Genomic DNA, 26,703 nt, shown 5'->3' on the forward strand with positions numbered 1-26,703 from the left:
AGCAGACCCAGGCAGGGTGAGGTTGTACTGTCACTTCATTTGTATTATTTTAGAGCCTGCTATTCTACAAAGAGAGTGACACCAAAGCAGTTTGGGGGTCCCTTGCGCAGGGCGCTGGGCACAGGAGAGTATCCTGCCTCAACCAGCGGCCAGCACTAGATCCTGTACAGAAAGGTATCTGAACCACCAAGTATGAGGGATATTGCTAATAGCTAGAAATCAGCGTAAGACCGGAAAAAGAAGGTTCAACAGTTTTCTGATCATTTATTATAATCACTCCAGCTCTTCTTGATCAACAAGAATCTTTTAGAAATTTACATAGCTCTTGACCACAGCAATTTCCAGTGGTGGAGAGTTCCAAAGACTAACAGGTTATTGGCTGGAAAAAAGCATTTATTTTAATCATAATGCACTTCACCCTTTTCAATTTCATCTCCTCTCTTATGCCAGAGAGTGCTCAGAAATTCTCTGGTGCTCTGAGATTTTTCAGCTCAAACCTTTCTGCAGTTAAAAATAGAAATGTGAACACATTTTGTGAATTCAAATTCGCCAGACTGTTTCAGTCAGAAGAGACCCCCATGAAAACAAACTCTGGGAAAAATCAGACTGGTTCATTATTGTGATTTGAAACAACTTTCCCTTCCAATGTTTTATCTACAAGAACTCTTTAACGTTCCCCACCACAGGGGCCCGCCCATACATGTGATGGCTCCTGGGTGGGAAAATCGGACTTACCACTTTTCACTGTGCCTCTGACATGCAGGCAGTGGGTCCGGGCACCTGTGCAGTCGATGATCTCTTCAGTGCAGTGATTGGAGAACACAGAGAAACAGGCTGGGCAGCACCAGCCATTCGGGTAGTGTTAGCTGGGGGCACTGGGAAAAATGGAGCAAAACCAGTCAGATCAGGGGACAAGCTCCAGCGGACATCGGGGCAGGGAGCACTGCAGCTTTGGGGAACAGGAAAGGAGAGGTTTGCAGCAGGGAATCCTGGATCCAGTTCACACCTGGTGCAAGCCTAGAGCCCAGTCCACTGACCTCACCCCCACCCAGAGTTTCAGTGTTATCCAATGAAATGCCCCCTGCAGGGCAGGGGAAATAAAGGTTCTTTCCTAATCCCGTTCCGTTTTCCCACCGAGAGGCCTGACGGGACCAGGCAGGGCAGGGGGCGCGCGAGAGCAGACATGCTGGAGATGGAGATGGGCGCTGTACCGCTAACAGTGACTGTTTCGCAGGCCTCCCCAACAAAGTAGAGATCCTGTTCCCAAAAGTCATGTAGAGAGGTGCAAGGTTGCACTGGCTGGAGGACACTCAGGCCTTCACAAAGATCGGGGTCTTTATCTCTCCTGTATGGGAGGAAGAGGAGATGAGGCTTCAGGTCTCTGCCTGTCCCTCGCAATGCTTCACAGGTGTGATTATGTCCTGTCGGGAGAGGGGGAAACTGAGGCATGACTCACCCAAGGTCAGTAGAGAACCAGCAGGACTGGTGCCTCTAGCTGTCCCTCACCCACTGGATTTCTCTTTCCTCTCAGAGTCAGGGAGAGAACCCAGGAGTCCTGACTCCCTCGGCTCTAACCCACCAGACACCGCACCCCTGCCAGGACCAAAGAGAGACTCCCCCAGCCTCTCTCCTCCACCCACCAGCCCAAGCCCCTGGCACAGCCACAAAGAAAACCCAGGCGTCCTGGCTCCCAGGCCCCCTGCTATAACACAATAGCCCCTGTATTCTGGACTGGTTCAAGGTCTCCTGCATCTACATGCTACGGATTCTGCTTTAATGATCCCACAGGAATCCAGCTGCTCCCTGCAGACTTGCAAAGGGCCCGTACAGTCCTTGTGGACGCCGACACAGACCTCACACAAAATACAGGTCCCTAGAGAAGCAAAAGCAAAGGTGCTGAACCCTATCTTCAGGCCCATTGATTGTAATGGAGCTACGGCCCATTGACCCACCTGGGGACTTCCCCATTGACTCCAAGGCAGCTATGGCCCATTGACACTCCTAGGATCTCGCCCATTGAGTCCAATGGAGCTACGGCCCATTGACCCAGCTGGGACCTTGCCCTGCATTTCTTGGGTTTTTGCTAGTGTTCTCTGTCCCTCTATTGCACAACTAGGTGGAGAGGTGGATATGCTGGAGGGCAGGGATCGGATCCAGAGTGATCTGGACAGATTAGAGGATTGGGACAAAAGAAATCTGATGAGTTTCAACAAGGACAAGTACAGAGTCCTGCACTTGGGATGGAAGAATCCCAAACACTGTTACAGGCTGGGGACCAACTGGCTAAAGAGCTGTTTTGCAGAAAAGGACCTGGGGGTTACAGTGGATGAGAAGCTGGAGATGAGTCAACAGGGCGCCCTTGTAGCCAAGAGGGCTAATGGCATATTAGGGGCATTAGGAGGAGCATTGCCAGCAGATCCAGAGAAGTGATTATTCCCCTTTATTTTGCTCTGGGGAGGCCACATCTGGAGTATTGTGTCCAGTTCTGGGCCCCTCGCTATAGAAAGGATGTGGGCGCATTAGAGAGGGTCAAGCAGAGGGCGACCAAAATGATTCAGGGCTGGAGCACGTGACCTATGAGAAGAGGCTGAGGGATTTGGGTTTGTTCAGTCTGCAGAAGAGAAGAGTGAGGGGGGATTTGAGAGCAGCCTGCAACTCCCTGAAGGGGGGTTCCAAAGAGGCTGGAGAGAGGCTGTTCTCAGTGGGGGCAGGTGGCAGAACGAGGAGCAATGGGCTCCAGTTGCAGTGGGAGAGAAGATCTCAGACCTGGGGCACATTTCACCCCGTGGGGGGGGGACAGCCCCTCCCCTGCAGAGCAACTCTCCTGGGTGGGTTTTAGTGTGACCGCACTGGGCAAGGTTCAGAGACCTCCCGGCCCCGTTCTCACCTGTCTCCAGCAGGGCCCAGAGGAGGCAGCAGAGGAGAAGTGTCTTCCTGGTGCTGGGGCGGGAGCTGGAGCCGGTCTGGGGTCTGAGCCAGGGGGCTCTGGAGCCGCAAACTGTCTGTCGGGCTGGCAGTTCTCGACGGAGGCCCGGGCAGGGTCACAATCAGAGTCACCGGCCCTGAGTATCATAGAACCATAGAGCTGGAAGAGACCTTAGAAGGTCATCAGGTCCAGCCCCCTGCTCTAGGCAGGACCAATCCAACTAAATCAACCTGGCCAGGGCTTGGTCAAGCTGAGACTTAAAAATCTCGAGGGATGGAGATTCCACCCCCTCCCTAGGGAACCCAGCCCAGCGCTTCACCACCCACCTAGGGAAATAGTTTTTCCTAATCTCCAACCTGGACCTCTCCCACCACAACTTGAGCCCATTGCTCCTTGTTCTGCATCTGTCACTACTGAGAACAGCCTCTCTCCAGCCTCTTTGGAACCTCCCTTCAGGAAGTTGAAGGCTGCTATCAAATCCCCCCTCACTCTTCTCTTCTGCAGACTGAACAGACCCAACTCCCTCAGCCTCTCTTCTTATGTGCAATGAGGAGAAACAGTTAATTCGAGGAAAGGGTTTTCAATCAGACTACCGCGTCTACACACGGCGAATTAAATCAGGCGACTGGCATTTTAAAATGGCGACCGGCCGCGATTATGTTAATCAAGCGCAGGATATTTAAATCCCGCGCTTGATTTGCAACTTCGGTATGCTTCATTTGACTCCCTAGTCCGAACTACGGGGCAAGTGTAGACATGCCCTTAGTCTGGGAGCTGACCTCCTCCGTGAAGACAGAGGCAAAGAAAGCATTGAGTACTTCATCTTTTCCCACATCATCTGTCACTAGGTTACCCCCTCTCATCCAGTAAGGGCCCCACACCCTCTCTGATCACCTTCTTCTTCCTAATTTGCCTGTAGAAACCTTGCTTGTTATCCTTCACACCCTTTGCCAGTCGCAATTCCAATTGTGCTTTCGTCTTCCTGATAACCCCCCGGCATTCTCAAGCAATGCATTTATACCCCTCCCTGGTCATTTGTCCAAGTTTCCACTTTTTGTAAGCTCCCTCTTTGTGCTTAAGTTCACCAAGGATTTCCCCGGTAAGCCAATTCGGTCTCCTACCATGCTTGTTTCTTTTCCTGCGCATCGGGATAGTTTCTTTCTGTGCCTTCAATAAGGCTTCTTTAAAATCCTGCCAGCTCTCCTGGACTCCTTTCCCCTTCATTTTAGCATCCCAGGGAATCCTGCCCATCAGGTCTCCGAGGGAGTCACAGGCTGCTTTTCCGAAGTCCAAGGGGTGTATTTTACTACTCTCCTTTCTTCCTTTAGTCAGGATCCTGAAATCTACCATCTCATGATCACTGCTTCCCAGGTTATCACCCACCTTTATTTCCTCTCCTAGTTCCTCCCTGTTTGTTAGCAGCAGGTCAAGCTGCGCACGGCCCCTGGTCAGATCCCGCAGCACTTGTACCAAGAAGTTATCCCCAACATTCTCCAAAAACTTCCTGGATTGCCTGTGCACTGCTGTATTGGTTTCCCAAGAGATGTCAAGGTGATTAAAGTTCCCCACGAGAACCAGGGCCTGTGATCTGGAAGCTTCTCTCAGTTGTCCGAAGAAAGCCTCATCTACCTCATCCACCTGATTCAGCGGCCTGTAGCAGACACCAACCACAATATCACTGCTGTTGTTTGCACCTCTAAATTTAACCCATAGACTCTCCACAGGCTTTTCTCCCCCTATATACAGGAGTTCAGAGCAGTCATAGTGCTCTCTTACATACAATGAAATTCCTCCTCCTTTTCTCCCCTGCCTGTTCTTCCTGAACAGTTTATACCCTTCCATGACAGCGCTCCAGTCATGCGAGTCATCCCACCAAGTCTCTGTTATCTCAATTAAATCATATTTCTTGGACTGGGCCAGGGCCTCCAGTTCTTCCTGTTTGTTTCCCAGGCTTCTTGCATTTGTGTACAAACACTCCAGATAACCAGTTGATCACCCTATCCTCTCCATTCGAATCAGGGGTACCCCTTTGTTACTCGTTCCTCTCTGCATTTCTTCCCGGTATCTGACTTTCCCACTCCCCTCAGGGTTTTGGTCACCGTCTCCCAATGAACCTAGTTTAAAGCCCTCCTCACTAGATTTGCAAGCCTGCACATGAAGATGCTCCTTCCTCTCTTGGTTAGGTGGATCCCATCTCTTCCTAACAATCCTTGTGCCCGGAACAGAGTCCCGTGGTCGAAGAAACCAAAGCCCTCTCTGTGACACCACCTGTGCAACCACGCATTTATGTCCTCTATTCGACGATCTCTGCCCAGTCCTTTCCCTTCAACAGGGAGGATGCACGAGAACACCACTTGCACTCCGAATTCTTGGATCCTTCTTCCCAGCGCTAAATAATCTGCTGTGACCCACTCGAGGTCACTCTTGGCCGTATCGTTAGTTCCCACATGGAGAAGCAGGAAGGGGTAGTGATCCGAAGGTTTGATCAGTTTTGTAACCCTCTCAGTCACATCCTGAATTTGAGCTCCCAGTAAGCAGCACACCTCTGCTCTGTGTGTGTGTGTGTGTGTGTGTGTATTATCCTGAGTCCTGGATTCTGTGTGTCATCGTGAGCCTTGGATCATGTTTGGGATAGTGTGTCAGTGCTTGTGCAGTGTGCGTGTGGGAATTACATGTGTCTGTTGGTGGTGGCCTGATGGATTTCCGCACATTTCATTTTAGTGCGTGTTTTGGGGGTGTCGGAAGCCTGGTTGTGTGTATGATTGGAGCTAGGACAACCCCTAGTAATGGAATGGGGAGAGTATGTACACAGGCACACACACACACACACACACACTCGCACCTGGAAGCAGTCTGCATGGCTTTCTCCCGTGCCACCCCTCCGACAGGCCCTTGGGTGGGAGGGGAAAGGAGGCTGGTTTAATTGTGGGGCCTTTTACATCCCAGAATAGTCCCACTTTTTGTCATAAAACTGCCCTTTAATTACACTGTGAATGTGGGTTTCTGGCAGGGCCGCCAGCCAGGGCTGGAAACCCCCTGGGGTTAGAGCAGCCACCTGGGGATACCAGGCCCCTGCTGCCTCCTGCACAGAACAGCTCCTGGAAACATGCCCTGGGCTTGGAGTGAACCCTGAACTTGGGCAGGGATGGGGGATTGGGGGGGCACGTTTAACATTGGAATGAAAGGAGCAGCGTCTGCAGCCCTGTAGCTTTAGCAGCTCCCTATCCTGCTTTACAGGATCCGGCCAGCAGAGGGGGCCAACGACCCGTGTCCAGGTTACATTGGTGCCACTGTAAACCAGCCCCTCCAGAGGCTGCCGGGAAAGTGAGGCAGCGGGCTAGGATCCACAGAGACCCGCCCACCTAGGATAATGTGGACGACCCTTAACCCCCCTGCAGGGCTGCCTCTTTAAAATGTAGATTTAAACAGATTAAGTGCTACCCCTTTTCTGTTGTGAGGTCTTTGATCTGTGGAACTCCCTGCCACTGGAAACCACCAGAGCCAGGATTCCGACCTGTCTGGTCATTCAGACACACAAGGAAGCTGCAGGGAGTGTGGTGAACAGGAGGGGAGGCCACGAGCAATCAAGTGAACATGACTTTTTTTACTGTGGGTGTGTGAGAGAGCGACTCCCATTTGTCTGGCTTCTATCCTCAACTCCCTGAGTCTCTCTGCATCTCTCTGCATCAAGTGCCAGCCAGATCGAAACCAGGGCACACACTGGGCCAGGCGTCGAACAGACAGACTCTAGTCAAGACTAAAATCTCTGTTGTGGTGCTGCAAAGACCCCAGTTGAGATCAGGGCTTCAGCAGTGCTGGAGGCTGCCTGGACACACAACAAGAGCTGGGCTCCTTCCTCAATGGCTTATGGTCTACACAGAGATTGTGGTGTGAGGGGAAACTGAGGCACAGAATTGTGGGGAGGATGCCAGTGGCTGAAGGGGGCAGGCGAACCAGCGCTAACACCCAGAAGTCCTGTTAATGTCTCTCTACAAATTAAAAAAAGTCCAGGAGCTGACACGGGGCTTCGGCAGGGTCTGACATGGAGGGTGAGAACAGAAGGTGCTTGAGAAGTTCAGCTCCAGGGCACGTCCAGCGGGGCCTTGGCTGTGTTTGGTGAGATTGCCCTTTGGCCCGCTGCACTGCCCACCCCTAGGGCTTGCTGGACCCCTCCATCCCCTTGCTTGTGCCAGGGTTTCTGTGCCGTGCCATTCCCCATACCTGGGCGCTGCCTGCTCCCCCGCCCCCATCCCACGTACCAAAGGCTGGGCCCTGGTCGACACTAGGGAGCTATTGTGAGAGATTCCCCCTTATTTCAAAACTAGTCAATTAGCCTGTCAAAAGACGGGATTATCAGGTCTCTCCTCCACGTCAGTCTTCCCTCCTGAGCCTCCGGTATCTCGCTCCGTCTCTCTCTCTCTCTCTCTCTCCTCCTCCTGCCTCCCCTCCTCTCTCTCAGCTCTCCTCCGCCTTCTGCCTCTCTCTCTCCGTCTCGCTCTTTCTCTTCTCCCCTCCTGCCTCTCACTCTCTCTCCGCTCTCCTCTGTCTCTGTCGGGGATGCACGCTCGTCCAGGCCCCGCCTCCGGGTGTGTATGTCACTGCGCCACCCCCCTTCGCCTCCCGCCGTGGCGCTTGGCTGACTTCTGTGCCACTCAGCTGGGCCGCCGCACGGGAGCAAGCAGCACAAAGGGCCTCTCTCTCTCTTCTCCTCCTACTGCCTCGCCCTCTCTCTTTCAGCCCCCTCCGCCTCCTGCCTCTCTCTCCTTCTCTTCTCCCCCTCCCTCCTCTCACTCTGCGTTTCTCTTCTCCTCCTCCTCTGCGTCTCTCTCACTCTCTCTCTCTCTGTCCTCTGCCTCCTCCGTTCTCCTCTCCGCCTCCTCCGCGTCCTCTGTGTCTGCTCCGCTTTTCTCCCTTTGAATCAGGCGCCCTTTCCTGATGTCAGAGACGCACGCTCATCCAGGCCCCGCCCCCTGGCAGTTCCCTCTGGGCAGTTCCCTCTCCCACCGTGGCGCTCAGCTGATTTCTGCGCCGCTCAGCCAGCGGAGCATCCACACGGCCACTCCCCTGATTTCCAAACAAGGAGCTGGTTGGTTTCTCCTTTCCCTGTGTGAGAAAGGGCCAAAGCCTCAGTCCAGCATCATCAGGCAGCCACCTGGGGTCAAGAGGAACTTGCTAGAAGCCACCGGCTAGTTAAACACCTGCAGCCAATTAACACTTGTGGCTGCTATAAAAGAAGGACTGGCTGGAGGGGAGGGGGGGCTGGGAGGGATCGTTTGGGGATGTGGCCTAGGGGAAAAAGCTGCCAGGTTGCACGTGGCTGTAACCCTGCCTGTTGCTGCTGCCCTAGCTGCCCTGGGCCGGACCCTGGAGTAGCGGGCTGGCCTGGGTTCCCCCGACATCTCAGCCTCTGCCCCGGTCAGGGAGACTAGGGCCCCAGAGGGGAGCTTGCCCAAAGTTATAAAGAGGCTTGTGATGAGGATGGCCTGGCAGCCTGTGGCTCCTGCCTCCAGCCCAGGGACAGAGGCCGTGTGGAGGCCGCAGGGAGCCTGGAGGCTAACGCTGTTGCCAGCAGCACCAGACCCAGGGGAACAGCCGGAGCTGTGCCCCAATATGTGCTGTTTGTGGTGGACAGCGTCACCAGGCGGGTCCTGCCTGGGTCTGTATCCCAGCCCTCTTCCCTGGTGGGAGGAGGGGAGGCGCTTTCACAAAAATCCTTCGATGTGGGACCCACATCCCTGAGAGCCCGCCCCTTCTCTGAAACTCTGCCCTGCTCGCTTCACCCCCTCTCCCTACCGTACCCAGCTCAGTCAAGCTGTTGGGGTGTGAGGAGGAGGTAGGCTCTGGGCTGAGGAGTTCAAAATTGTGGGGGGGGGGGTGTGCCTTGGAGTGAGCCTGGGGCACAGAGTCTGGGTGCAGGAAGGGTTGAGGGGGGCTGGCTCTGGGTAGGAGTTTGGGTGCAGGAGTGGTTCCAGGAGGGGGTGGAGAGTTGGGGTGCAGGAGGGGATGAGGGGGGCTGGCTCTGGGTGCTAGTTTAGGTGCAGGAGGGGTTCCAGGCGGGGGTGGAGAGTTGGGGTGCAGGAGGGGGTGAGGGGGGCTGGCTCTGGGTGCGAATTTGGGTGCAGGAGGGGTTCCAGGCGGGGCTGGAGAGTTGGGGTGTAGGAGGGGGTGAGGGGTGCTGGCTCTGGGTGCGAGTTTGGGTGCAGGAGGGGTTCCAGGCAGGGCTGGAGCGTTGGGGTGCAGGAGGGAATGAGGGGGGCTGGCTCTGGGGGGGCTCTCATAAGCCACAGGACCAATTCTGTAGTACAGTTTTGCAACTCTGAAGCTCACAGCGCTCCTGGGACATCGACCTAAGCACTATGCTCACAGCTCCATGTCTCAGGGCGTTTTCGTCGGTCTCTCGGCTATCAGAGCGTCGTGGAGCGGAGAGGAACTGGTGGTCCGCCTGCCCTTGGCAAGAACTGGAAAAGCCGTGGAGCTGGGGGGAATCGCGTCCCATCTGTGAAAACTGAAAGCGAAATCTCGCCCTGAGGTTACAACATAAAATTCCCTTAAACGCCGCCGGTATTAACAGTCGGTCCTTGTGCGTTTCCACGGCATCTGACTGGAATCTTGTGCAAGTCCCTGGCCTGACTCCTCAGTCACACCGGTCACACCGCTCTGGCCACGGCGTGGGGAGGCTGCACTCCAACTGTGACAGATGCCAACACCTAAGCTGTGAAGTCTCCCCTTCCCCCAAAGAAAGGCAAGTTCTGCTACTTACCTGGCTCCCTCCCCCCGCCCCAAGTTCCCCCGGCTTCCCTCTAACACAGGGGTGGGGAGCCTCAGGCCCAGGGGACAGATGCAAATTCAGCCCCCGGGCCATAGGTTCCCCCCCCCCCCCTTCACAGAAACAACTACTAAGGAGACACCGAAACAACACAACCAGCCACAAACCTGGGCAGTCTCTGACCTTCGGCCCCCACGTGAGGCTCATCGTCCGAGCGAAACCCACGTCTGTCGTTCTCCTCCGTTCTCTGGCTCTTGCTGACTCGCTCCAAGCGCAGCATCCGACTGACGAATAAAGTGACAGCAACTGTCTGTGGCAGGTCGCAGCGTCCAATTCCTGCCAGGCTGGTTTCCTCACAAGGGAGTTGAACAGCAGGCAGGTTAGCAGAGAACGGAGCCGCTCATTGCAGAGCCCTGTGACCTGTCACTATTGAGGAAGAGGCAGGAGCATCAGAGTGGCCAGGCTGGGTCAGAGCAAAGGCCTGTCCAGCCCAGTGTCCTGTCTGTACACAGCGGCCGATCCCAGGTGCCCCAGGGGGAGTGAGCAGGACAGGGATTGCTTGACGATTCCCTCCCCTGTCACCCCTTCTCAGTCCCTGACAAAGGGTATGTCTACACTACAAAGTTAATTCGAACTAACAGCCGTTAGTTCGAATTAACTTTAATAGGCGCTACACATGCAAACCGCTAGTTCGAACTTAATTCAAACTAGCAGAGCACTTAATTCGAACTAGGTAAACCTCATTCTACGAATTAAAGCCTAGTTCGAATGAAGTAGTTCGAATTAAGGGTTGTGTAGCCACTTAATTCGAACTAGTGGGAGGCTAGCCCTCCCCAGCTTGCCCTGGTGGCCACTCTGGGCACCACCAGGCAAACTCTTCTGCCCCCCTCCCGGCCCCGGAGCCCTTAAAGGGGCACAGGCTGGCTACGGTGCCCATGCCAGGTACAAGCCTGCCAGCACCCAGCCAGCAGACCCTGCACCTGGCACGGCACGAGCCAGCCACCCGCTGCCATCCAGCCCTCCCCCTCTTCCCGGGACCAGGCTGGCAGCTCCCGGGAGCCTGCCCAGGTCCGCAAGAGGCGGGCGCCCACCTGGCCTACTGCGGACATCGTGGACCTCATCCACGACCTCCGCACTAGACACAGTAAAACGGCCGTCTAGGGCAGGAGAGCTGCCAGCCTGGCCACCCAGGAGCAGGTTTGCATGAAAATCAGGGTGGTCCAGTGAGACCGCCGACCCTGAGCCCTGAGCTTAGAATGGCCGTACTGGGTCAGACCAAAGGTCCATCTTGCCTGGTAGCCTGTCTGCCGACAGCGGCCAACACTAGATACCCTGGAGGGGATGGACGGAAGACAATGACCAAGCCATTTGTCTCGTGCCATCCAACTCCAGCCTTCCACAAACAGGCCAGGGACACCATTTCTACCCCCTGGCTAATACCACTCCATGGACCCAACCTCCATGAATTGATCTAACTTCTCTTTAAACTCTGTTCTAGTTCTAGCCTTCACAGCCTCCTGCAGCAAGGAGTTCCACAGGTTGACTATTTGCTTTGTGAAGAAGAACTTTCTGTTATTAGTTTGAAGCCTGCTACCCATTCATTTCAGTTGGTGTCCTCTAGTCCTTCTATTATGGGAACTAATGAAGAACTTTTCTGTATGCACCCTCTCCACACCACTCATGCTTTTATAGACCTCTATCATATCCCCCTTCAGTCTCCTCTTTTCTAAGCTGAAAAGTCCCAGTCTCTTTAGCCTCTCTTCATATGTGACCTGTTCCAAACCCCTGATCATTTTGGTTGCCCTCCCCTCTCCCACCCTCTCTCTTCCCCTCTCTCACCTCCTTTTCCCAGTCTCCCCGAGTTCTGTTCAATAAAGAGAGTTTCTATTTTTGAACACGTGTCCTTTATTTTGTACATCAGGAAGGGGGGCTAGGAAGGGGTAAGTGGAAGGAGGTGAGGGAGGAATGGGGTATGAGCCCCCGATGGGGAGGACTGGGGTGGCTCTGCGGGCTACTCAGGGTGGAAACTCTCCTGCAGCCCCCCAATTGACCACCCCGGATGGCAGCCTGCGGCTAGTGCAGCCAGGCTGATGGCCGAGTGCTGTGATGTGCCCAGTGTGGGCACTCAGGGCACTCTAAACCAGGACTGCTTTGCAAGCGGGGCACCCCTTAGAACTGTCTGTCCGGGGTGGGGGTCGGGACCCTTTAAGCGCAGCCCTCGGCTAGCCTGAGACAGCATCTCCACACTCTAAGTCCTCCTCTGATGCCCTGCCGGCACTGCTTCTGGCCATCCTTAAGCCCTAGATGCGCTAGTTCAAATTAGCTTAGTTTGAATTAACTAATTTGAATTAAGTTAGGAATGTGGGGGTGTGAGTGCAGACTAGTGTTTGGGGTCAGAGACTGCAAGGCTGAGCACCTCCAGCCAGGGGAGGAGTCATGGGACCAAGTAAGGAGACTTCTCCTCTGCTGGACCAGGGGACCTCTCAGGGAAAAAATCAGAAGGGAACACCCTCTACCAGAAGGCATGGGATGCGTAGTCCTAGGGATGCGGGTTCCACAACCATCACCCCCAAAAGAAGAAGATGGGTGGTGGTGGTCGGGGACTCCCTCCTACACAGGACTGAGCCATCCATCTGCCGTCCAGACCTGCAATCTCAAGAAGTGCACTGCTTACCGGGAGCAATCATTCAGAATGTGACCGAAACTGATCAAACCTTTGGATCGCTATCCCTTCCTGCTTCTCCATGTAGAAACTAACGATATGGCCAAGAATGACCTTGAGAGGATCACTGCAAATTATGTAGCACTGAGAAGACGGATCAAGGAATTCAGAGTGCAAGTGGTGTTCTCATCCATCCTTCTGGATGAAGGAAAAGGTCCGGGTAGGGATCGTCAAATTGAGGAAGTAAACACATGGTTGCACAGGTGGTGTCGCAGAGAAGGCTTTGGTTTCTTCGACCATGGGACTCTGTTCCAGGCACAAGGATTGCTAGGAAGAGATGGGATCCACCTAACCAAGAGAAGAAAGAGCATCTTCGCAGGCAGGCTTGCAAACCTAGTGAGGAGGCTTTAAACTAGGTTCGTTGGGGGACAGTGACCAAAGCCCTGAGGCAAATGAGGAAGTCGGACACTGGGAAGAATCACAAGGAGGAACGAGCAACAAAGGAGGACCCCTGACTGAGAAGGTGGGGCGATCAACTGTTTACTTAAGATGTTTGTACCCAAATGCAAGAAGCCTGGGAAACAAACAGGAAGAATGAGAAGCCATGGCCCATTCCAAGAACTATGATTTGATTGGAATAACGGAGACTTGCGGGGATGACTCATACGACTGGAGCACTGCCAGAGAAGGAGATAAACTGTTCAGGAAGAACAGGCAGGGGAGAAAAGGAGGAGGAGTTGCATTGTACGTAAGAGAGCACGAGGATTGCTAAGAGCTCCAGTATATAGAGGGTGAAAAGCATGTTGAGAGTCTATGGGTAAAGTTTAGAGGTGGAAGCAACAGTAGCGATGTTGGATTGGTGTCTGCTATAGACCATCGGATCAGGTGGATGAGGTAGACGATGCTTTCTTCAGACAACTGAGAGAAGCTTCCAGATCACAGGCCTGGTTCTCATGGGGGACTTCCATCACCTTGACATCTGTTGGGAGACCAATACGGCAGTACACACACAATCCAGGAAGTTTTTGGAGAATGTTGGGGATAACTTCTTGGTACAAGTGCTGAACAAACTGACCAAGGGCCATGAACAGCTTAATCTGCTGCTCACGAACAGGGAGGAACTACTAGGGGAAGTGGAGGTGGGTGACAACCTGGGAAGCAGTGATCATGAGATGGTAGATTTCAGGATCCTGACTAAAGGAAGAAAGGAGAGTAGTAAAATACACACCCTGGAGTTCAGAAGAGTAGACTTTGACTCCCTCAGAGAACTGATGGGCAGGATTCCCTGGGATGTTAACATGAAGGGGAAAGGAGTCCAGGAGAGCTGGCAGGATTTTAAAGAAGCCTTATTGAAGGCACAGGAAGAAACCATCCTGATGCGCAGCAAGAAAAGCAAATATGGCAGCCGACCAGATTGGCTTACTGGGGAAAACCTTGGTGAGCTTAAATACAAAAAGGAAGCTTCCAAGAAGTGGAAACTTGAGCAGATGACTAGAGAAGAGTATAAATCTATTGCTCGAGAACGCAGGGGCATTATCAGGAAGGCGAAAGTGCAATTGGAATTTCAGCTAGCAAGGGATGTGAAGGATAACAAGCAAGGTTTCTACAGGCATGTTAGCAATAAGAGGGTGACCACAGAGAGTGTGGGGCCCTTACTGGATGAGGGAGGTAACCTAGTGACAGGTGATGTGGGAAAAGCTCAAGTACTCAATGCGTTCTTTGCCTCTGTCTTCATGGACAAGGTGTGGGAGAAAAATCAAATAACTCCAATTATGTCTAAAGGGGGGACTGTGCAGGAAATCAAAACTATCTAAAAGAAAACTGCTGTAAGGGTTAAAAGTTTTCCAGACCTCTCTCCCTGTATCAAAGAGAGATCAAATTAACTCTAATCAAGACCCTTCCAATGCCTCCTAGCTCAAGTTCATGGATACTCCTAGTCTGTCACAATTTGTCATGTAAACCCTTATCTTTGTCACAGTTTGCCTTGTTGGCTTCTCCACTCAAATTCTGATGTGGCTTTGTTCTGTAAAACTTACTTCTAGAACTCCTGGGGTGAACAGAAGTCTCAGAGTACTTCTGCGGAGACTTTGATATGTTAAAGAAAAACAATCAACAGCTAAACTGTCTAAGCATTCTGTATAAAGGATCCCTGAACCTGTCTCTCGGGGCTGCTTTCACTCTTGGTGTGACAGCCTGCATGCATGCATCATAAAGTTTTTCCTTCTAGATTTCTCTCCTGCCTCACTGATTTGACATCCGGCCTCGGACCCTTCTGGGAGCTCTGTACCCCAGGGGAACGAGATTTCCCCCACAATTTGGTGTCAGAAGTGGGATGGCTTGGAACGCCAGTTGGAAAGGCTGATGACGGGGAATGGGAACGGACTACAGCGCGCATCTGGAGGGCAAGGGATCCATTTAAAATCCCCCGGTCCGCCTCCCTGTTCTCGTCACCAGCTGGACCGGCTGGCGGTAAGAGTCATCTTTTACTTAAAATTTTTTGTAAAGAGGCTTGAGGGAAATTTAAAACGAAAACACTGGGTATAGCCAAATAGGGGTTGGATTTTGTTGTTGTTGTTGTTGCTGCTGACTGATTGGTGGCGAGTCCAAGCGCATGGTTTTGAGTGAGTGAAGTCCGGAGGGGGACTGCAGCCGCACCAGTGCTGTCAGTGTCACTGCACAGCTGCTGAAAGCAAGGGCGGTTTCCCCCGGAACATAAGGAGTGTGAGTGAAGCTGACAGTTTGTGTGGACTCCTACACTCTCCTTGGAGAGAGTAGTGCTGCTGGACGCCTGTACTATCCTTGGGGAGGGTAGTACTGTTGGGCTCCTGTGCTGTTCTTGGATAGGACAGTGCTAACATGGGTGGGATTGCTCCCTCAAGTCTGTCTCCGACTGAGGGGAAAGGTTTCTCACAGCCTGGGACTCTCTTGTCTCAGATGATCAGTCAGCTAGGTATTGCCTGCTGGTTTGAAACTAAGGAGACTTAAGACATTATTGAGCATTTGGAATGGCTATACTCAGGGGAATTCCCAGAATAAATGGCAACTAGAGCTTTGACTTACAAAAGCTTGCTTATCTTAGAGTCTTCCTCGAGGAAAAACATCCTAACCAGATGGAATATTGGTGCCTCTGGGAGGATGTGGCAGTAAAAAAAAATAATCAGAGCATTATGGCTAGCAAAAAAGATTCTATTGAAAAGCTGCAGCAAGAATTGGCTACTCTAAAGAAACAGCTTGATTCCCCAGATGTGCCATCTGCACCCCCACCCGCTTTGGACCCTTGTCAGCTGAACATTCTTTCCTGTTATCTCCCTGTTCTCCTGTAAACCTTATGGGACGTGACTTGTTGTGTACATTGGGTGCAAACCTTCTCTGTAGAGAGGAAGGGATATTTGTTGACCTTCCCCCCATCAGGCTTCAAATTTGATGGCATTACTACTCTCAGAGGAATCTGATGAGACCTCAGGACATGCACCCCTCCTGGACCTCTCAGATGTCCCAGAGACATTGTGGGCAGCCCATGTGAATGAAGTGGGGTTGCTAGCCTCTGCAACACCAGTGCAAATAACATACAGACACAACAAGCCTTTCCCAAGGGTAGCCCTGTATCTATTGTCTAGGGAGGCACAAGAGGGCATTAAGCCTGTAATCTCTTCCCTCCTTGAACAAGGGATACTTGTTTATACAACTTCACCATGTAATACACCTATACTACCTGTGAAAAAGCAAATCTATAGATTTGTAGAAGACCTAAGAGCCATTAATAAGTTTGTAATCCCTAGATTTCCAGTAGTACCTAACCTGGTTTTCTGTAATAGATTTATGTTCTGCCTTCTTTTCTATTCCAGTGCATAAGAATTCCCAATTTCTCTTTGCCTTTTCCTTTCAGGGTCATCAATTGACCTGGACATGTTTTCCCCAAAGTTATTGTGAAAGCCCCACTCTGTTTTCTCAGTTTTTAAAAAGCTGACCTTAATTCTATCTCTCTTCCCTGCAGTTCTGTGTTGGTTCAGTATGTTAATGATGTGCTAATTGCTAGTAAAACTAAGGAAGGGTGTAAAACTGATACCTTGTATGTGTTATAGTGATAGAAATGTAGCCGTGTTAGTCTGGGGTAGTTGAAGCAAAATGCAGGACAATGTAGCACTTTAAAGACTAACAAGATGGTTTATTAGATGATGAGCTTTCGTGGGCCAGACCCACTTCCTCAGATCAAATAGTGGAAGAAAGTAGTCACAACCATATATACCAAAGGATACAATTTAAAAAAATGAACAAATATGAAAAGGACAAATCACATTGCAGAACAGGAGGGGGATGCGGGGGGGTGGGAAGGGGGAGGAAGGAAGGTAAGTGTCTGTGAATTGCTGATATTAAAGGTAGGGAGAGTGGGATGTTTGTGAATTAATGGTATTACAGGTGATAATTGGGGAAACTGTCTTGGTAATGGGTGAGAAAGTTCAAAGACTTGTTAAGTCCTTGTTGGTAAGTGTCGAATTTTAACATGAATGACAGTTCAGAGGATTCCCTTTCAAGTGCAGATGTAAAAGGTCTTTGTAGCAGAATGCAGGTGGCTAAGTCATTTAGAGAGTGTCCTTTCTGGTTAAAGTGGCAAGAAACTGTTTTCTCTTTGTGATCTTGTCTGATATCTGTTTTGTGGGCATTAATCCTTTGGCGAAGTGTCTGAGATGTTTGTCCAATGTACATAGCAGACGGACACTTTCGGCACATGATAGCGTAGATTATATTTCTGGATGCGCAGGAATATGTGTTCTTGATCTTATAACTCACTTGGTTAGGTCCAATAATGGTATCAGCAGAATGAATATGTGGACAAAGCTGGCAACGGGGTTTGTTGCAAGGGAAGGTACCAGGGTTGGTATTAGTGTGGTATGTCCTGTGGTTGTTGGTAAGAATCATCTTGAGGTTGGGTGGTTGTCTATAGGAGACTATGGGTCTGTCTCCCAGAGCCTCTTTGAGTATGGTATCCTGTTCCAATATAGGCTGTAGTTTATTGATAATGTGTTGGACAGGTTTAAGTTGGGGGTTGTAGGTGATGACAAGTGGTGTTCTATTGTTGGTTTTCTTGGGTCTGTCTTGAAGTAGATGGTTTCTAGGTATTCGTCTGGCTCTTTCAATTTGCTTTTTTATTTCTCCGGGTGGGTAGTTGAGGTTTATAAATGCTTGGTAGAGATCCTGAAGCTTCTGGTCTCTGTCAGTGGGGTTAGAGCAGATGCGGTTGTATCGAAGGGCTTGGCTATAGACGATGGATCGTGTGGTGTGTTCTGGATGGGAGCTGGATGCATGTAGGTAACTGTATGAGTCAGTGGGTTTTCTGTAGAGAGTGGTGTCTAATTTTCCATTGTTGATTTGTACGGTGGTGTCCAGGAAGTGGATCTCTCGTGTAGAATGGTCCAGGCTGAGGTTGATGGTGGGGTGTAGGTTGTTGAAATCTCTGTGGAATATCTCCAGTGTTTCTTGGCCATGTGTCCAGATCATAAAGATGTCATCGATGTACCGTAGGTAGAGGAGGGGTGAAAGGGGACGGGAGTTGAGGAAACGTTGTTCTAGGTCAGCCATAAAGATGTTAGCATACTGTGGGGCCATGCGTGTACCCATGGCTGTGCCGCTGATCTGGAGGTATAAGTTGTTCTCAAACCGGAAATAATTGTGGGTGAGAACAAAGTTACATAGGTCTGCTATCAGGTTGGCAGTAGTGTCCTCTGGGATAGTGTTTCTAGTTGCTTGTAATCCGTCTTCATGTGGGATGTTGGTATATAGAGCTTCTACATCCATGGTGGCAAGGATGGTATTATTGGGGAGGTTATCGATGTTTTGTAGTTTCCTTAGGAAGTCAGTAGTGTCTCGGAGATAGCTGGGGGTATTGGTTACGAAGGGTTTGAGAAGAGTGTCTACATAGCTGGATAGACCAGTAGTGAGCGTGCCAATACCAGAGATGATGGGACGTCCGGGGTGCCCAGGTTTATGGATCTTGGGAAGTAGATAGAACAATCCTGGTTGGGGGTCAGAAGGTGATTCTGTGAGGATTTGTTCCCGAGTAGCTGTGGGGAGGCTTTTAAGGAGACAGTGTAGTTTCTTTTGGTAGTCCAAGGTGGGATCAGAGGGGAGAGGTTTGTAAAATGTGGTGTTCGAGAGTTGTCTGGTTGCCTCCTGGTTATAGTCGGCCTTATTCATAATGACCACAGCACCCCCTTTGTCAGCTGGTTTGATTACAATGTCCAGGTTGTTTTTGAGACTCTGGATGGCATGGTGTTCAGCGCGGCTAAGATTGTGTGTCGCTTGTTGTCGTTTGCGAATAATGTCAGTCTGTGCGTTGTTGCGGAAGCTGTGTATATAGAAATCCAGATTGTAATTCCGACCGTCAGGGGGAGTCCATATAGAATTATTTTTCCTTTGGTGTTGGTAGGGGGGATCTGGTAGGTCAGATTGATGTTCAGTGGTGGTTTGGAAATATTCTCGGAGACGGAGGCGGCGAAAAAAAGCCTCAAGGTCACCACAAAATTGTATCCAGTTTGTGGGGGACGTGGGGCAGAAAGAGAGACCCCGGGACAAGACAGACTCTTCTGCTGGATTGAGTTTGTAGCTGGAGAGGTTAACAATATTATCCGGTGGGTTGAGGCAGTTGCTGTTGTAGCCAGTGGTATGGAGCAGGTTAGAAAATTTATTGTCTTTTCTTTGTTGTAGGGAATAGAAGTGTGTATAGTAGATTTCTTGTCTGGTGGAACAAAAGTCTTGCAAGGTGTCAGTCGGTGTGGATGTTTGTCTTGAGATGAGACGATCTAAGTTAGAAATGTCATTCTTGATGGTTTTCTGTTTCTTGTATAAAATACTTATCAGGTGGTTTCTTAATTTCTTGGATAGTGTGAGGCAGAGTCTTTCACTGTAGTCAGTGAAGTATGTTGATCTTAGTGGATTGTTCACTTTCAGTCCTTTGGGTACGATGTCCATTTTCTTGCACTTGGATAGAAAGATGATGTCTGTCTGTATCTGTGCGAGTTTCTTCATATGGTTGATGGATTTCCATTCCAAACGGCTAAATGTAGTGCCTTGCATGTAGAATAGTGATAGAAATGTAGCCGTGTTAGTCTGGGGTAGTTGAAGCAAAATGCAGGACAATGTAGCACTTTAAAGACTAACAAGATGGTTTATTAGGTGAGGAGCTTTCGTGGGCCAGACCCACTTCCTCAGATCAAATAGTGGAAGAAAGTAGTCACAACCATATATACCAAAGGATACAATTTAAAAAAATGAACAAATATGAAAAGGACAAATCACATTGCAGAACAGAAGGGGGATGCGGGGGGGTGGGAAGGGGGAGGAAGGAAGGTAAGTGTCTGTGAATTGCTGATATTAAAGGTAGGGAGAGTGGGATGTTTGTGAGTTAATGGTATTACAGGTGATAATTGGGGAAACTGTCTTGGTAATGGGTGAGAAAGTTCAAAGACTTGTTAAGTCCTTGTTGGTAAGTGTCGAATTTTAACATGAATGACAGTTCAGAGGATTCCCTTTCAAGTGCAGATGTAAAAGGTCTTTGTAGCAGAATGCAGGTGGCTAAGTCATTTAGAGAGTGTCCTTTCTGGTTAAAGTGGCAAGAAACTGTTTTCTCTTTGTGATCTTGTCTGATATCTGTTTTGTGGGCATTAATCCTTTGGCGAAGTGTCTGAGATGTTTGTCCAATGTACATAGCAGACGGACACTTTCGGCACATGATAGCGTAGATTATATTTCTGGATGCGCAGGAATATGTGTTCTTGATCTTATAACTCATTTGTATGTGTATGTGTTAAAGTGTCATGCTGAAAAGGCTCACAAGGCTTCCAAAGACAAATGCAGTTTGTAAAACAAAGAGTTCAGTACTTGGGACATTTACTTTCAGGAGATGGCCGCCAGTTAACACCTGAGCGAATCTCACATGTTCTTTCCATTTCCCTTTCACCAAAGTCAGGTACACAAATTTCTGGGTACTGCAGGATATTGCAGACAATGGATTCCTAATTTTTCTGGACTCACCAGACCCCTTACTATTCTACTCTTAGACTTAGCTCCTGACCCAGTGACCTGGTCCCCAGAATGTGAATCTGCTTTCCTTTCCCTTAAAACTCTTCTGCACAGTGGGCTTATCTAATTATAGCAAGACCTTTACTCTGTTTTGTCATGTACAGGATGGAATTGCAGCTGGACTTCTCTGTCAACCCCTTGGACCCGCACCTCGTCCAGTAGCTTATTTTTCTGCAACACTGGACTCAGTAGCCCGTGGGTTCCCACTTTGCGTGATGGCAGTTGCAGCTACTGCTGACCTTACAGGTCCTTCATGCTCTCTTACAGCGATACCGCACCCAGCACCTGTCTGTTCAGAGACATACCCGGTATGAGAATATTATCCTCTCTTCCCCAAACGTGGTAATTCAAAGATGTAATGTACTTAACCCAGCTACTCTTTCTCCTTTACCCTCTAATGGTAAAGCACATACCCATAACTGTGAAGAATTGCTTGAGCTCTGTGTAAAACCTCCCCAAAATTTGTCTGATCAACCGCTGGAAAATACAAATCTTGTATTGTATACTGATGGCTCATGTAAAAAAAAAATTCAGTTGGTAAACTAGAGGCTGGATATGCAGTGGTCTCAGATAATGATGTTTAAAGGCCTTTTCTCTTCCAGGAATCAAAATCAGCTCAGGCTGCTGAGCTCATCGCTTTAATTCGTGCTTGCCTTTTAGCTTCTGGACAGTCTGCTGCCATTTATATTGACTCAAAGTATGCTTCTCTGTCTGTCATGCCACAGGACAAATTTGGAAACAACGAGATTTCCTTACCTCTTCTGGCTCTGCTATCTCTCATGGTCCCCTTATCTCCCAATTCCTTGATGCTATTCAGCTACCCACATCCCTCTCTATTACCCATTGCCCGGCCCACACAGGTGCCACTGATCCTGTTTCTCTGGGTAATGGGAGTGCTGATGCAGCGGCCAGACATGCAGCAGCACACGGACCTCTGGCTCCTTTTCAGATTCTGGTCTCTCTTTCTCTCCCTGTTTCTTTGCAGGACCTGATAGAACTACAGCAAGCTACTCACCCTGCAGAGAAAACCCTTTGGGAGAAAGCAGGCTGCTCCTTATCCCCAGCTGGGATAATGGGTGCACTTGATGGCTGCCCAGTTGCCCAAAAAATCTCTCACATGGCAGCTTGCTCAGGTGTCTCATCAAATGACACACATGAGCAAAAGGGGGGTGGCCTCACAGATCCCAAAACAATGGTACGCCCCTGGCGTGCACCTAGAAGCTGTCAAGAATATCTAATTCATATCTAATTCATGTGTGATTTGTAAGCAGTTTAATGTTGCAGGAGGCCCACAGGCTAGCAGCCACACAGCAAGAAGAAACCTAGACATAAAATGACGGTTAGGAGAGCTTGCACCCGCAGGTAAAGGAAGCCCTCCCAGTACCTACTGCTGTATCGTGCCACAACATCCAACCAGGCGACTACGTGTTCGTGAAGGAACATCGCAGAAAGAATTGCCTGGCAGCCTGGTGGGAAGGACCGTTCCAATCGCTGCTCATCACCCACACAGCAGTAAAGGCGAAGGAGCGCCGCTCGTGGATCCACGCAAGTCATGTACACCGAACTGCAGATCCAACAGAGCTGATTGACCCCGTCACCCAGGACCCCTCCCCGGAGGAATCACCTGAGGACGAGGTTCAGCGGACCGAGGCGGCAGACTCTCAAACCAGACTCTTACCAAACCGGCCTCCACCAGGTGCTTCGAGGTACAACCTGAGAGGTAGGACTGTGCCAGAAAAGACCCACAGGTGAGCCTGGCTCCCTGTAGCTCTCACAAAGGGAAATCCTTTCCAGTATTGAGTGAACTAAGAGACTACGAAATCTCGAAGAGTGCCTGCAGAGGCAAGCCAAACAATACTAACTGATTAAGTTTAGTTAAAGAGACTGCTTTGCTAGGTGCTAGCTAATTACTATACTATTATTATTATTATCCTTTCTACTTTAGAGATTTAAGATACTATAATAGGATGGGGATTGTTTTCCTTCTTTTAGTAATCAGAGTAGCCTTAGTTTATAACTTTCCCCACCCTTATCGGGAAGCCCTGCAGATTGTGTCCTTCACCAATACAAGTGACTGTTGGATATGTGAACAGCTTATCAAAGGCTCTGAAGGCCCTTTACCATTACAGTTTATCCCAACTCCTGCCTCCTTGTGGACCAGACCCCTAAAATTCAGATTTACTGGTGGTCAGTACTCTACAGGAGAGCGGGAGTGGGTACATGCCCAGAATGATAACGCTGTACCAGGAATACATAGTCATGGGGAAAACAGGCAGATTTGGCATAAAAATCTAATTGCCTCAGGAATTTTCCTAACTCAAGCATTACATCCATCAGGGACTATGTTTCCCTTATGTTTTGAAAACAAATTTGGCACTGGTAAAGATCTGGGGTGGATCCCAGAAAATACCTGCTATCGTAAAGTAAGGTTAAATCCAGGGAATGGGCAATGGGTCATTTACCCAGCAGATAAAGAAAACCTCCCTCTAAGGTGCAAATTACCCATCACCTTCCACATGACCACTACACATACCTATCCTCTGAACAACATCAAACCCGTAAGTTTTAACTCCCCCTTGTGGGCAAATGAAACTCAAAAGTGGTATAATCACTCCTTGTTCATAATTGTGGACAATGGAGCCGGATCTGCCAAGTCCAGGAAGGCACCAGAATGCTCAAGTGAGTCCGTAATCTATAGCACAGCTCTGGAACGGATTCATCTTGTCACCTTTTGTGAATATAACCTGATGCAGGACCACAATGTCTCAGGATGGCCTCAGTTCCATAGGCGCTGTGATCCTCTCTATATAAAACAAGGCATAAGGATTGAAGGCACATGGTATAGGGATAACATTTTAACTCTGATCCTCAGTGAGCCTGGTATGTTTTTCATATGTGGAAACTTTGCTTATAAGGCCTTACCACCTGGGTGGAAGGGCAGATGCACTATAGGCTACGTAGCCCCGGTAGCAGAATTAATTAAAGATCTCCAGGCAGATACCATTACAAACCAAGGCAGTTTTGTACACAGAGTAAAGCGTGATACACCCAATGATATAAACCCATTAGTAGAACGGCCCACTCTTTTCCATTCCATTGTACGTGCTATACTTCCAGTCTTGGGTGTTAATGAATTGGAACGTGCCATTCGCAACATCTCTAGGGTACTGGAACAGAGCTTTAATGCTACCTCAGAAGCTATCCAATCCCTAGAAAGAGAAATAAATTCTGTAGCAAAACTAGCCATTCAAAATCGACAAGCACTGGACTTACTCCTGGCTCAGCAAGGAGGAGTGTGTGCCATTGTTAACACCTCCTGCTGTTTCTATGTTAATAAATCAGGCATTATAGAACAAGATCTTTTGAAAATAAAGTCAGCAATCAAGGAGTTAAAAAGGACCGGTGAAATCCAAGAATGGGATCCCTTGAACTGGCTCCCAGATATTGGAGGGTGGTTTGGAGGAACCTTAAAAGCCTTGCTGAAATATCTGATAATCAATATTGTCATATTTGTGATAATATATGTGCTCATTAACTGTTGCATTACCTGCACCAAAGGTACTTTGAGACAGTGCAATAACATATCCCAAAGATATGCTCACAACCAAACCAGAGAGGTATTGAGGATGGAAAATTTAGGAGATGGGGATGGGCTAAGCATCCTAGCAGAAGAAGGATACCTAAGAATGTCCCGGATAAACTTTGAGTAATACTCCAATAGGAGTATTAAAGGGGGGAATTGTGGGAGAAAAATCAAATAACTCCAATTATGTCTAAAGGGGGGACTGTGCAGGAAATCAAAACTATCTAAAAGAAAACTGCTGTAAGGGTTAAAAAGTTTTCCAGACCTCTCTCCCTGTAACAGAGAAATCAAATTAACTCTAATCAAGACCCTTCCAATGCCTCCTAGCTCAAGTTCGTGGATACTCCTAGTCTGTCACAATTTGTCATGTAAACCCTTATCTTTGTCACAGTTTGCCTTGTAGACTCCTCCACTCAAGTTCTCATGTGGCTTTGTTCTGTAAAACTTACTTCTAGCACTTCTGGGGTGAACAGAAGTCTCAGAGTACTTCTGCTGAGACTTTGATATGTTATAGAAAAACAATCAACAACTGAACTGTCTAAGCATTCTGTATAAAGGATACCTGAACCTGTATCTCAGGGCTGCTTTCACTCTTGGTGTGACAGCCTGCATGCATGCATCATAAAGTTTTTCCTTCTAGATTTCTCTCCTGCCTCTCTGATTTAACGTCCGGCCTCGGACCCTTCTGGGGGCTCTGTACCCCAGGGGAGCGAGATTTCCCCCAACAAAAGTCAGCTCCCAGACAAATGCACTAGACAACACAGTAGGGGAAGGAGGTGCACAGCCCTTGGGGGGGAAAGAACAAGTTAGGAACTATTTAGAAAAGCTAGACGTACACAAATCCAAGGGTCCAGATTCAATGCATCCGGGGGCACTGAGGGAGTAGGCAAATGTTATTGTGGAGCCTTTGGCCATTATCTTTGAAAACTCATGGAGATTGGGAGAGATCCTGAATGACTGGAAAAAGGCAAATGTAGTGCCCATCTTTAAAAAAGGGAAGAAGGACAACCCAGGGAACTACAGACCAGTCAGCCTTACCTCAGTCCCCGGAAAAATCATAGAGGGGATCCTCAAGGAATCCATTTTGAGACACTTAGAGGAAGGGAAAGTGATCAGGAACAGTCAACATGGATTCACAAAGGGCAAGTCATCCCTGACCAATCTGATTTGCTTCTACGAGGAGGTAACTGGCTCTGTGGACGTGGGAAAGTCAGTGGATGTGATATACCTTGACTTTAGCAAGGCTTTTGATACGGTCTCCCACAATATTCTTGTGGGGAAGTTAAGGGAGTATGGATTGGATAAATGGACCGTAAGATGGATAGGAAGCTGGCTAGACTGTAGGGCTCAACGGGAGTGATCAATGGCTCAATGTCAAGTTGGAAATCAGTTTCTAGCGGAGTGCCCCCGGGATCGGTTCTAGGGCCAGTTTTATTCAGCATGTTTATTAACGACCTAGAAGAGATGAGGGGATGGATTGCACCCTCAGCAAGTTTGCAGATGACACTAAGCTAGGGGAAGAGGAAGAGACATTGGAGGGCAGGGATTGGGTCCAGAGTGACCTGGACAGATTAGAGGATTGGGCCAAAAGAAATCTGATGAGGTTCAACAAGGACAAGTGCAGAGTCCTGCACTTGGGACGGAAGAATCCCAAACATTGTTACAGGCTGGGGACCAACCAGTTAAGTAGTAGTTCTGCAGAAAAGGACCTGGGGACTGCAGTGGATGAGAAGCTGGATATTAGTCGACAGGGCGCCCTTGTAGCCAAGAAGGCTAATGGCATATTAGGGTTCATTAGGAGGAGTATTGCCAGCAGATCCAGAGAAAAGATCATTCCCCTTTATTTGGCACTGGGGAGGTCACATCTGGAGTGTTGTGTTCAGTTGTGGGCCCCCCGCTACAGAAAGGACGTGGACGCATTTAAGAGGGTCCAGAGGAGGGCGACCAAAATGATTCGGGGGCTGGAGCACATGGCCTATGAGGAGAAACTGAGGGATTTGGGTTTGTTCAGTCTGCAGAAGAGAAGAGCGAGGGGGGATTTGAGAGCAGCCTGCAACTTCCTGAAGGGGGGTTCCAAAGAGGCTGGAAAGAGGCTGTTCTCAGCAGTGACAGGTGGCAGAACAAGGAGCAAAGGTCTCAAGTTACAGTAGGAGAGGTCTAGGTTGGACATTAGGAAAAATGATTTCCCTAGGTGGGTGGGGAAGCGCTAGGCTGGGTTCCCTAGGGAGGGGGTGGAATCTCCACCCCTAGAAGTTTTTAAGTCCAGGCTGGACAACGCCCTGGCTGGGTTGATTTAGTTGGGATTGGTCCTCCCTTGGGCAGGGGGCTGGACTTGTTGATTTCCGGAGGTCTCTTCCAGCTCTATTAGTCTAAGTCTGCGCCTGCTGCCTGGTGAGGAAGTTTCATGAGTCACAGGGGTTGTTCAGAGGCAATAAAAGCAGAGAGCTCGTGGCGGAAGCTCTTCTTTCTCTTCCGACCAGCTCCCCAGCCGTGACCAGCAGGCAGACCCTCCAGGATCTCCACGCCTCCGCTCCGTCTGCAGCCCACATGCCTGTGTGAGTGTGTGAGGGCAGGAATGAACGTGTGAATGAATGAAGGGGTGTGTGAGTGAGAGGAAGGGGGAGGGAGAGAGAGCTGGTTCCTCTTTAGTTTAAACCTTCAGTGGTAGCTCTCCCCTCTTCAGCTGAACC

At 49.7% G+C, this 26,703-nt stretch overlaps 1 protein-coding gene and 1 pseudogene across 1 annotated transcript in view; both read right to left on the minus strand.

Annotated features, from left to right (window-relative positions):
- LOC149521872 (uncharacterized) overlaps positions 1-26,703 on the minus strand; it is a 465,443-nt gene that overhangs the window by 285,915 nt on the left and 152,825 nt on the right. The gene's annotated exons all lie outside the window — the stretch shown is intronic.
- LOC149521876 (phospholipase A2 inhibitor gamma subunit B-like) overlaps positions 1-26,703 on the minus strand; it is a 65,194-nt pseudogene that overhangs the window by 1,171 nt on the left and 37,320 nt on the right.

This window comes from Pelodiscus sinensis, chromosome 22, assembly GCF_052426305.1.
Source record: "Pelodiscus sinensis isolate ZL-2025 chromosome 22, ASM5242630v1, whole genome shotgun sequence".
NCBI lineage: Eukaryota > Metazoa > Chordata > Testudines > Trionychidae > Pelodiscus > Pelodiscus sinensis.